This window comes from Theropithecus gelada, chromosome 16 (assembly GCF_003255815.1).
Source record: "Theropithecus gelada isolate Dixy chromosome 16, Tgel_1.0, whole genome shotgun sequence".
In the NCBI taxonomy this organism is placed as follows: Eukaryota; Metazoa; Chordata; class Mammalia; order Primates; family Cercopithecidae; genus Theropithecus; species Theropithecus gelada.
Window position 1 is genome coordinate 31,060,301 of NC_037684.1, and position 9,873 is coordinate 31,070,173.

Genomic DNA, 9,873 nt, shown 5'->3' on the forward strand with positions numbered 1-9,873 from the left:
CTCCATCTGTCTTTGAGAACTGACCCTTTCCCCACAAGGACCTGCCATAAAAATCGACTTGTGATTTTTAGCTGAGTGGCTTCTCTTTTCCACTTTGGACTTCTCAATGCATAGCAGGTTCAAGCCTGCAATCACCAAAGTGTAGAATGTGGAGTGTTTGTGCCCCCTCTTTCCTCTAACCTCCATCTCCTGCCATGTGAGCTCAGGGAATGCAAACATAATTAGAAAGATCAATCAGCTGGAGGAACCCCCAAAGTTTAATACCTTTTTAATACTACCAGGAATGGATTTTTGGTCCCTTTCTGCAGGTCTGGATTGCCAGATGAAAATTTTGTTTCTGGGGAGGAGGGCTCTGGGCTGAGCAGCTCAGTGGGTGGGAGGAGGGAATGGGACTGTTCCTGATCCTCAAAGGCCTCTGTAGGCTGAAGGGAGGGGACCTTACTCCCTTCCCCACCCCAGATGCAGGAGTCACTCAGCTTTCTTCTCTGCAGCTGTTTCCCTCACAAACTAGACCGGTTTGGGAAACAATGTAGCCTCGTTAAACATTTAATGAAATAAACAACTAATCACACTGTGATGGCTGCCAGTGTTTCTGTTTTTTTTTTTTTCTTTTTTCTTCTTTTTTTTTTTGAGACAGAGTTTCGCTCTGTCATTCAGGCTGGAGTGCAGTGGCGCCATCTCAGCTCACTGCAACTTTTGCTTACCAGGTTCAGATGATTCTCCTGCCTCAGCCTCCTGAGTAGCTGGAACTACAGGTGCGCACCACCACACGCAGCTAATTTTAGGTTTTTTTTTTTTTTTGAGACGGAGTTTCACTCTTATTGCCCAGGCTGGAGTGCACGGGCGTGATCTCGGCTCACGGCAACCTTGCCTCCCAGGTTCAAGCAATTCTCCTGCCTCAGCCTCCTGAAGTAGCTGGGATTACAGCCATGTGCCACCATGCCCAGCTAATTTTGTATTTTTAGTAGAGACGGGGTTTCTCCGTGTTGGTCAGGCTAGTCGTGAACTCCCGACCTCAGGTGATCCACCCGCCTTGGCCTCCCAAAGTGCTGGGATTACAGGTGTGAGCCACCGTGCTCAGCCATTTTTGTATTTTTAGTAGAGACGGGGTTTCACCATATTGGCCAGGATGGTCTCGATCTCTTGACCTCAGGATCCACCTGCTTGAGTCTCCCAAAGTGCTGGGATTACAGGCGTGAGCCACCGCACCTGGCCTAATTTTTATATTTTTAGTAGAGACGGGGTTTCACCATGTCGGCCAGGATGGTCTCAATCTCCTGACCTCGTGATCTGCCCTCCTCGGCCTCCCGAAGTGCTGGGATTACAGGCGTGAGCTACCGCGCCCCGCCCTGGTGTTTCTTAACCTAGGCAATAAGCCTGCCTGGGAGGGAGGAGGGGGAAGGACAGGGTGGATGGGAAGAGAGGACTCAATCAAACTCCTGAAACACTTCAGCTGACAAGGGTCCTCCCCTTGTGACTCTGGCCCTCCCAAGAGGGACAGTCGTGGGAAGAGCTTCAGATTCGGAGGCAGAAGTCCCGGGGCCTGGGTTGAGCTCTGCTGCTTCTTCCCTGGGGAGTCTTTGGTGAGGCTCAGCACCTCTGTGAACCTCAGTTTTTGCACCTAGAAAAGGGGGCAGATCACTACATCTTCCTCATTGTGTTGCTGAGCTGATGTCAACTTTTATTCTTTACAACCAAGACACCAAGGTTTAAGTGCTTCTAAACTGTCCTGAGGGAGTCGGGAAAGGCTTCTTAGAGGGGTATTTTGTGCTGGGACTGGAAGGCTGGAGGAAGACAGAAGACAGGAAGCAGGAGGTGGTTATGTCTTGTTCCCACACCTATCCTGGGCCTGAAGAGAGCTTTAGTGACTCCTCCAAAGATTGAGGTCCCTTGGTCTCCATTTTTCTGAACTCCTCTTATTACTTTTTCTGCAGTCTCTGGGTGAGGACTTCATGTTGCCATAGTGACCCTCTCCCTGCTTCAGGTGCACTCAGACTTGTCCTGCAGGCTGAGGAAGGTGTGGGGGAAGGGGTCATGTCCCTGAGATGCCCAGCGGGGCAGGCACTCTTGGCACAGCTCTCTCCCCCAACTCCACATTCTCTTCCCCAGGAAAGGGTTTAGCATTTTGTTCTCAGTTTGTTCTACACAAGGCAGCTCCTCTCCTGCTTCCTTCCTTCCAGCCGGGTTCTCAGATCTCCCTCCATCTCTGTCTGGTCAGTCCCTTACTTGCTGCCCTCAAGGCTGTGAGTGAGGGTCAGAGAGTGGGGAGGCTCCAGGTCAGGAGGTGTGGGATGATTCCTGAGTAGCTACCCCCTAGCAGCCGAGAGACAAGACAGCCATGTACACTAGTGCCCCTCCCCACAAGAAAATGCCTCTGCTGTTGACTCCTAAATAACAGATGTCTGTCTGCATATTAATGAGATTGGACGAATAATTGGTGAGTTTTTCATTCAGTGTCAGAATGAACCGGGAGGCCTTATGTTCATGTACACAGACACCCACTCACCCCGACTCTCCCCTTCCCCCACAGCACAATGAAACAGACACAGACGCCGGCAGGCTTGACCCATGAGGGGAGGGGCAGACGGGGAACCACCGGGAGGGGTGTTAGGGAGGGGTGTTAGCAGGAGGGAGACCCCCATGGTTGGTCTGGGTTGGTCAGGTTTCTCTCTTGATCACTGCCTCCCCATCTCCCCGGGGGCAAAAGCTTGCATTTGTGAGATTTTGCCACCCTGCAGAAGGGGCTCAGAGGAGGAGGGGGCTCTGGGGAGAGGCAGTTGCTGCCTAGAGGACAGCAACAAAACAGTGGTCTCCTTCAGCGACTTCGTGCCTCACTTGAGTCTGGAATCAATGAGCCCCTTACCCTGCGTTAGACCCTGTGCCAGGGTGTGAGATGGAAGAACAGAGGTTTTGGAGTCAGGTAACTACAATTTGCTAGCTGGGTGCCCTTGCACAAGTTACTTAACCTCTCTGAGCCTCACCCTTTTTGTCTCTAAGAACACCTACCGGCCGGGCGCGGTGGCTCAAGCCTGTAATCCCAGCACTTTGGGAGGCCGAGACGGGCGGATCACGAGTTCAGGAGATCGAGACCATCCTGGCTAACACGGTGAAACCCCGTCTCTACTAAAATACAAAAAAAAATTAGCCGGGCGAGGTGGCGGGCGCCTGTAGTCCCAGCTACTCAGGAGGCTGAGGCAGGAGAATGGCGTGAACCCAGGAGGCGGGGCTTGCAGTGAGCTGAGATCCGGCCACTGCACTCCAGCCTGGGCAACAGAGCCAGACTCCGTCTCAAAAAAAAAAAAAAAAAAAAAAAAAAAAAAGAACACCTACCTTGCAAGATTGAAAGGATGAAATGAGATAAAGTGTGTTATGTGTCTGTCTTAGTGCCTGGTTTATAATAGGCCCCAACACATTTTTGTCTCCCGACCTATCCCCAAAACAAACCAAGACACTTGCTAAATTGCTGCGTCTCATGCCAGACCCACCTTTGTTAGGGAAGGGGTTAATTAGAAGTCTAGTAATTATCCTAGCTGCCTGGAAACCAAGAGGAAAAGATACAGAGAGGAACAGAAACAGAGAAAAAGAAATAGACACAGGAGACAGAATGATGGAAACAAAGGCCCCGAGAACAGGAGACCACAGAGATGGGAATGGGAACATGGAGAAGGTATTGTGGGCAAACGAAGTGAACCCTCAAATGACAGTTTAGAATCCAGGCCCGGTGCAGTGGCTCACACCTGTTATCGCAGCTATTCAGGAGGCTGAGGTGGGAGGATCATTTGAACCCAGGAGTCTGAGACCAGCCTGGGCAACATAGGGAAACACTGTTTCTAGAAAAAATAAATAAAAATTAGCTAAGCGTGGTGGCACATACTTATAGTCCTAGCTACTCAGGAGGCTGCGGTGGGTGGATCACTTGAACCAGGAGTTCGAAGCTGTAGTGAGCAGTGATCACACCACTGCACTCCAACCTGGGTGACAGAGTGGAACCCCATCTCAAAAAAACCAAACCAAAACAAAACAAAAAAACAGTCCCAGTGCTGTGGCTCACACCTGTAATCCTAGCACTTTGGGAGGCCAAGGCTGGAGGATTACTTGAGCCCAGGAGTTCGAGACCAATGTGGGCAACACAGTGAGACCTTGTCTCTGTAAAATATTAGCCAGGTGTGGTGGCCCACAGAAAGTTGAGGTGGGGGGATCACTTGAGCCTGGGAGGTAGAGGTTGCAGTGAGCTGAGATTGTGCCACTGTACTACTTCAGCCTGCATGACCGAGCGAGACCTTGTCTCAAAGAAAAAGGATCCAGAGGTTAGAGTCTAAAATGCTTAGGTTTGCCATGTTCTTGCTGTTTGACCACAGCAAGTCTCACCCCCTCTCAGCACCTCAGTCTCTTCTTCTATAAAGTGAAGGGGTGATTTGCTCTCTAAGGTCCCTTCTCATTGTGTGAGAACAAGAGTCCCAGTAGCCTGGGAGCACAGGGGAGGGGACGCGGCTGCCCACCCTTCGACACTATTACCCATTGGTCACTTGTGCTCTGTCTCCTCTCTCCCTTGGTAAATGGATCTGCTGCGCCAGCAAACAACTGTCCATTGTGTCCTAATGAGGGACGAGCAGGGAAAACCAATCACTTATGATGCAAATGAGCCCACGGCTGCAGCCTCCTCACATTCACTGAGTGCTTCTCTTCTGTCCAGAGCCCAGCGCTGCCCCAGTTGGGCCTTTCTCCCTAGCTCCAGTTCCCATCTGGTCCTGGAGGAGGAGTGGGGAGGCCCAGACTGGCCTCCGCATTGTCGTTCATTGCACTCCCTGCAAGGAGTTTCAACCCTCAAATCCTCCGAGCCTGGCCCAGCTCCTCTCCCCACCCCAAAGGTGGCTCAGTTTGATTTTTTTAAAAAATCGATTGAAATTCACATAACATACAATTAGCCATTTTAAAATATACAATTCAGGTGCATTTAGTGCATTCACAATGTTGTGCAACCACCACCTCTGGACTCAGGTTTTATGCCCTCTGCCCATTTGATGCCCTACAGCCTTCAGCGGGACTGGGCAGAGCTGAGGACTAATGGAGGCTGGTGAATAGGCTGAGAAAAGCCCAGAGCTGGCCTGAGGTGAAGAGGTGATCTCCATGCTTTAGGATGACGTTAGAAGGCTTAGGCTTTGGTGGGAGGGGGACGTCACTGCCTTAGCCAGCACAGACCTGTGGCCACGTTGTAGAACATTATTTTATTTATTTATTTATTTATTTGACATGGAGTTTTGCTCGTATTGCCTGGGGTGGAGTGAAATGGCATGATCTCAGCTTGCTGCAACCTCCAGCTCCCGGGTTCAAGTGATTCTCTGGCCTCAGCCTCCTGAGTAGCTGGGATTACAGGTGCACGCCACCATGCCTGGCTAAGTTTCTATTTTTAGTAGAGACAGGGTTTCACCATGTTGACCAGGCTGGTCTTGAACTTCTGACCTTAGGCAATCGGCCTCCCAAAGTGCTGGGATTACAGGCATGAGCCACTGCGCCCGGCCCCAGAACATTCTTGCATTCTTGAATTTCCTTGGGAATTTTTTTTTTCCATCTTAATTTATCAGGCATTAGAAACCAGAAGTGGCTTCTGTACAGATCTTGGTTTCCATAGCTTTCAGAGCCTCTGTGGGCTTGGGGATGATCCCGTCGTCAGGCTTCTCACTTTAGCAGCTGCAGAAGGCCCTGAGACAGCCCCACAGTCCTTTGCCTCCAGGAAAGACCTCCTGCCACCTAGAACCCTAGGAACAATCCTAGACTTTCTACCTAATGTGTACTAGCTTATTCCAGAGTCATATAGCCTAACAGCTGGGAAGAGCCTCCTAAGTTGAGTTTCTCTTGCTAATATACACTGTAATTTTATTTTATATGACTTTTTTTTTTTTTTTTGAGATGCAGTCTTGCTCTGTCTCCCAGGCTGGAGTGCAGTGGCGTGATCTCAGCTCACTGCAAGCTCCGCTTCCTGGGTTCACGCCATTCTCCTGCCTCAGCCTCCCCAGCAGCTGGGATTACAGGTGCATGCTGCCACACCCGGCTAATTTTTAGTATTTGGTTTTATATGACTTTCAAGAGAAGATGGCAAACATCTGCTTACCTGTGTGTCTGTGTTACCTTGGATTCACCCTCTAGTCCCTCATCTAGGACGTGCAATAATGTTTTAAATACATACACACACACACACACACACACGCACACACGCCCTCTGGAATTAACCAGTGTCAACTGCTGCAGCACTGCAGAGAAAAACGCTCTATAGTCATAAACTTCCTATTATCTTCCAGTGCATATCTCCGTTCAACTGGAGTCGTTAGTTGACTCTCTCCTAGACATAGCCCAGACAGCATAATGAGGGCATTTCCATCTGTGGCCTAATGAACAGGGACTCCTAGGCTAGTTATTTCCAGGTCTGCCACCAGCTCATTGAGTGACCTTTGACAAGGCCCTGGACCTGTTTTAGTACCTATAAAGTGCGGTTAGCAATTTTATCCTAGTGAAGTGGGAGAGATAATGGCTGGGCTAATGCTTTGAACCTGCAAAGAAATAATCATGAACACCATAATTATTTCCCCAGTTATTGCAGCAGCAGTCTGTCTGTCTGCCTTGAATGTCCATCATGGAGAAGACCTTGCTGATAGATAGGGGAAAATGTTATTCTGTCTGGGTGGACATTGGTCTAATTAAGTACAAAGGGGTAGCCTTCATGATAGGCAAAAGAGAATCAAAGAGGCCAGGTGTGGTAGCTCACACCTGTAATCCCAGCACTTTGGGAGGCTGAGGTGGGTGGATCACCTGAGGTCAGGAGTTCAAGACCAGCCTGGTCAATATGGTGAAACCCTGTCTCTACTAAAAATACAAAAATTAGCTGGTGTGGTGGCGGGCGCCTGTAATCCCAGCTACTCAGAAGGTTGAGACAGGGAGAATTGCTTGAACCCTGGAGGCAGAGGTTGCAGTGAGATCGCACCATTGCACTCCAGCCTGGGCAACAAGAGCAAAACTCTGTCTCAAAAAAAAAAAAAAAAAAAAGAAAATCCTTAGGTGTGGGTTTAGAAGAAGCCATTCTTGGACACTTAGATCCCTTATATTGTTTTTGGAGTAAGTCAGGATCATAGAAAAATGGGCAAAAGGCATTAAAGATAATTAGCATTCCAGAACACGGCTAGTTTTCCAAAGGTCTTGAGAGTGGAACCAGTAGTTGGATAAGCCCTTCAATGCACTGAGTCCATTCATTCATCCTTTACTTCATTCATTCAGGAAAAACTCATTGGGTGCCTAACAAAGTATCTGCTAGTTACAGAACTGGGTTATACCAAAGATAAAATAATTATGGTCATAAGAGATTATAAGGACCTTCTAGTCAAATAGAGAGGATAAAATATGCACACAAATAACTTCGATTGAATAAAGTGTCACAAATAAAGCAAAACTTCTGAAGTATTCTAACTGGGGAGAGATTCTGGCCTAGAAAACCCAGGGAAGGCTCTGTAGGGGTGAGGGGGCAGGATTGGGGCCTGTGGAAATGGCAGATCAGAATTTGCCTAGTAGAACATAGAGTATGAGCAAACTTTATGGGTTCCTATATTTGGTGGCCAGGGTGCCTGAAAAGGAGCAGCGGGTAAGGAATTGGAAAGGTTGGGTTTGGGCTTGGGATGGAAGGTCTAGGGAGATTGGGTAGGGACAAAGGGTCAGAGATATGTATCCTTTCAGGACTCTCTTGTCTTTTCTCATCTCTCTGGATCAGGTGCTCCTTCCTTCAATTCTAACAGCTGGAGGCTCTCACCTGGGCCTGTGGAATCTCCAGCTTTCGTTTTCTTTTTTTTTTTTTTTTTTTTGAGACGGAGTCTCGCTCTGTCACCCAGGCTGGAGTGCAGTGGCCGGATCTCAGCTCACTGCAAGCTCCGCCTCCCAGGTTCACACCATTCTCCTGCCTCAGCCTCCCGAGTAGCTGGGACTACAGGCGCCTGCCACCTCGCCCGGCTAGTTTTTTGTATTTTTTAGTAGAGACGGGGTTTCATCGTGTTAGCCAGGATGGTCTTGATCTCCTGACCTCGTGATCCACCCGTCTCAGCCTCCCAAAGTGCTGGGATTACAGGCTTGAGCCACCGCGCCCGGCAGCTTTCGTTTTCAACTGGCTAAATCTTACTCAAGGCCCAAGGCCCAGTTGAGATGCCTCCACCAGAAGTCTCCCACAACAGGCAGAGCCTGGCCCCACCACATGGCCCCAAAAGAACTTTTACACCAGAATTCTGCAAGTTTTCTTTGGCTTTCTTTTCTTGCCTCACTCATTGGATAGTAACCAATTTGAAGGTCAGAAATGGAGTTTTTCACCCTGTTTTCCATAGCTACACACATACACGCACACACAGACACACGCATGCCCATACAGAATACCACAGAACCAGGCACAAAGTGTCCCCTCAATCATTAACCTTATTGTTATTCACCGCCTCCCAGGACTGGTTCCCAGTGCAATGCACTGGAAAGAGCACAGGGCTTCAGTCTCACACAATTCTTTGTTTGAATCTGGGTTCTGCCCCTTCCTTTTGTTGTGTGACCTTGGGTAAGTTGCTTGACCTCTCAAAGCTTCATTTTCCTCATTTGTATGTGGGGAATAGTGCGTGGCACTTAGGAGTGTGGCAAATGATAGTCATTAATGATTATTGTTGTTGCTGCTGAGAGCCAGCAAGATCAGATGGTCTATAGGATCCAGGGCTGGGTTTTCATTTTCCTTCCCTTTTAACTCAGTTGTCTTCTTCTCCCATCTGCCTGCTCTGTGTCTTTTCTGTTACCGTCCACGGGTCGGCCTGCATCTCCCTCCAGGCTGGCTTTCTCTTCGCTCCTCAGAGAGCTCAGCTGTTGCTGACTCTCACAGGGTATGGGTGTCTGTGCCTTGTGCACCATCAGTCAATAAAGATAAATTACAAAATCATTTGTTTTATTTGTTCTTGTTACCTTGAGGGCTGTCTGAAATTGCCTTTCTTTTGAAAGCCACATTTGCATATCTATGCTGGAGTCAAAGGCTGCAGCTGTGGTTTCAATACAATTTAAATATTAATAAAACCTCCTAAACCTTTAGCTGTTTTTTAAAAAAGCAGTCTTGCCCTTCTGCTCGTAGATTGCTAATATAATTTAATCTTTGTCCTTTGCATTGTACAGCAGTCTCCCCTTATCTGCGGGGGATATGTTCCAAGACGACAAGTGGATGCCTGAACCCTCAGATAGTACCAAACCCTGTATATATGATGTTTTTCCCTATACGTACATACCTATGATAAAATTTAATTTATAAATTGGGCACAGTAAGAGATTAACAACAATAATAAAATAGAACAAGTCAAACAATACTCAGAATGGTGTACAATTTAAAACGTATGACTTGTTTCCGGAATTTTCCTTTTAATATTTTTGGACCATGGTTGACCATAAGTAACTGAAATCAAAACCATGGATAAGTGGGGGGACTATTGTCTTTGCTTAAAGGGCCTTTTTGAAGTTAACTGAAGTCAGCTGTTGCAACCTTGTAGCGAACCACTTACCAGCCCACAAACCTTATTTATCCTTAACAAGCCCAAGATTCACTACAGACAAAATAATAGACCACAGGTAACATTTATATACCAATGAGCAGCCCCTTACACTAAGCCATTTGTTCTCAAACTTGAGCCTGTTGCAGAATCACAGGTTGCTGGCCCCACCTAAGTCTGGGATTCACTGAGTCTGGGAATTTGCATATCTAACAAATTCCTAGGTGATGGTGTTGCCCCCTCACACTCCTATCAGGGGATCATGCTTTGAGAACCTTGCACTGAACTGTAATGTTAAGCTGTCACATATCATTTTGAGGTTTTTTTTTTTTTTTTT